Here is a 3321-nt window from a genome sequence, read left to right on the forward strand (position 1 = left end):
TTGTGGCTAATCGCCTAATTAAATTACTCTCGACTCGCAACGAATCCGGGATATAACTTGACACCGACTAAGCCCCAAAGGCTAGAGGTATTTTGCTCGACCCCGATTATTTGAATCCGAGCTAAAAGACGCTAACAATTTTCTACTCTGAAAAGTCACCTCATTCCAATCGTGTGGAAATTTTCTCGGATCTTTTTTATCATCTCAACTATCTCTACTTCCACTGGTTTTCGCTAACATGATTGATTTGTCCTCCTAATCCAACGTTTGATTCCATTAAAACCGGCAAACACAAACGTTCCTCTATTCTAATGTTTCAAAATAAAAGGTAAAAATCTTAAATTACGTCTTTGTCCGTTTCATGACTTTTCGCAGAGCATGTGTATAAACTTATTAAGAGTTCAGTCGTGGGAATTGATTCGTAGCATTTCAAGCCCACTTGGATAATTTGCACGCAATCCTGTAAAAATGTTTATGCGAATATCATTCCATTAAAAATTAACATTCCCAAATTTCATTTCTTCAGACGGATAAGCAACGTTGAAAGTCGTGTGATAAGAAAAACCGTTTAATGTTAATAATTTCCCTACCAAATTTATATTTAAATAAATACTATATAAACGTTGATTATTTTTAGGAAAATAGAAATTGTGCAACTCAAGGCTCATTGCCATTTGTTAAAATTTTAGACTAAAACAATTCTTGCACAAAATGAAGCTAATCCTGGTGAGATTCCGAGCTTTAAAAGTGGATCAAATATTTTTTGTAAGTTGCATATCAAGTGTTCTAATGTGCGCATGCAACTCGGCATCACTCTTCGAAGATCTTTCGTGAAATATTCTGGGTCGAAACTACCTTCCCAATTAAACTTATCAACTCCCTACTAGTCTACGTAATCGTAATAATCGTTCCTCCTGAATTTTTTTTCACATTTCAGTAAACTTTTCTTCCATAAGCTCCATCACGTTGAACGATTTGGTTTTCAGTTTGGAGGCGAATAATAGGCAAATCATCGTAGCCCGAAATATTTTAAAAAAAATGTAGAAGCATGGAAATAATTTGTTAATTTAGAAAAAGTTTAAAATTTTGTCATTGCTAAAAATTGTTGCAAACTGCAATAACTGCCTATATTTAATAATAAAATTCTAGTAAAATATACGAATTATACAAATTCGTAGTATATTAAGAAAAATAAAACAAAATGAAGATTGGTCGTTAAATTCCACATAGATTTTGAGAACATTTTACCGAAACATTTTTTGGGAATGACATTGAATAATTACAAAAGCACGCTAAAAATCCCCCAGTTTTATGTTTATTCAGAAAGTACGGACTCCCTGCTAAAATAAATGCTGTTCAAAATTGAAATCCTTTAAGTCTTTTGATTATAAATGGATATAAAACAAAAATATAAGAAAACAAAGAAGTTGTTAGTCCGAAAAACTGTCGGTATCCTCTTATGTAGGCATTATAATTTATTTAGGTGCTTACGCAGTTTGTAATAATTTAAATTCTACCTCTAATAAATTCATCAATATAAAAAATAAAGATAGACTTATGTAATATCATAACTACAAACACCCGATTGAATATTTTCCTTGCTCTTCTGCCTTTATTGAACTACATGTCGCTGTTTACATTTCATACATTCATATTTTCTCAATTTACGTTACACAACTGTTACGAACATGACAGCTTCGAACTTTTCGATTCCTCGCATTCTCAGAATAATCAGGGTTGTGAAGGGTGATTTGTATTTGGCAACATGCTTTTCGAACATCCACCAGTGTTTGGCAGTTGTTTGAAAGGGTGACAAACGCGATATACCTCTAATTTGAACAGCGATGGTGAATGAATTTTTTCTGCATTCCACTTCTACCAGGCATAAAACAATCAAATTTGATCACCATTATTATATTTATTTTATTTATATTATTTATTATCAGTATTTTCGGTTTTATAAAGAAAAGTGTACAGAAACTGGCTTTGGTCATGTATATTTCTATATCCCATGCTGGTCTGCTTGTTTAAAAGATATATCAATTATCATGGGAAAAAAACTATAATCCTTTACATTATTTACGACGTTAGTCAGCACTTTTCACTACAAACCGAAATTGTTTCAACATATCAATTAGCATCCTCTTCCATTTTTTACATACAACATTTTTTAAATACAAAGTACTTTCGTTAAAGTGTATATTTATTTTTAACGCTGACATTTCTGAACGTAAATACTAGATTTAATCAGTTTATTTACATTGGACTAACTACCTATCAAATTCATAAATACCAATAATCATAGAGTTTGTTATTTTCCCCAAAGTTAGCGTGCGTGCGTGCGTGCGTGTGTGCGCGCGCGCGTGAGAAAAAGAGAGCGAGAGCGAGAGAGAGAAAGAGAGAGAGAGAGAGTGTGTGTGTGTGTATGCGCGCGCGTGTGAGGGAGAGAAAATGAATGTGAGCGGGGGCGATATCATAGAAAGAGAGAGCGCAATAGATTAAAATAGATAGATGGATAGTAAATATCTATATATATTGGTTATGGATAGCAATAAATGGATAGATAAATTTTTTGATAGATAGAAATATAGAGAGCTGAGAGGAAGAGAAAGAAAGAAAGAGAGACCGAGAGATGAGAGATTTTGTGTACAATTTCCATTGGAAATACAAGCGTCAGTTTTCAATTTACATTCTTACATAAATTATCGAGCTACTTGATGCCATAAATCTACTATATATGCTCTATTAATAATATTATATTAATATGAATTCTTCTTTAATAACAATTTTAGAACAATTATACTCTACTGAAAAGCTTATATACATATAGATTAATAAATAGAAAGGTAGATAGATAGATAGGGAGAGAGAGTGAGCGAGAAGGAAGCGAGAGAGAGAGAGTGAGAGGGGGGAAAGGAGTGAAGGGGTGAGAGAATGTGAGTGGACGAAAAAGATGGGAAAATGAAAGAGTTAAAAATAGAGAGACACAAAGAGAGAAAGAAACGTATGGAGGAGAGAAAGACAAAAAGGGAGAGAGATAGAAATAGAGATAATTATAGATAGATAGGTAAACAAACAGAGAGAGAGAGAGAGAGAGAGAGAGAGAGAGAGAGAGAGACAAAGATGGTGAGAGGGAGAGTAAGAAAGAGAACAAGCAAGAGCGAGAAAAAGTAGGAAATATAGAAGAGGGAGAGATATCAGAAATCTAGACAGCGGACGAAAGAGAGAGAAAGAGAAAGAGAGAGAGAGAGAGAGAGAACGAGAGAGAGAGATAGCAGGAGAAACAGAAAATAGAAATAGGAGAAAGAGACCGAAGCAGAA

Source organism: Cimex lectularius, unplaced genomic scaffold (genome assembly GCF_000648675.2).
Source record: "Cimex lectularius strain Harlan isolate CLEC.00 unplaced genomic scaffold, Clec_2.1 scaffold326, whole genome shotgun sequence".
In the NCBI taxonomy this organism is placed as follows: domain Eukaryota; kingdom Metazoa; phylum Arthropoda; class Insecta; order Hemiptera; family Cimicidae; genus Cimex; species Cimex lectularius.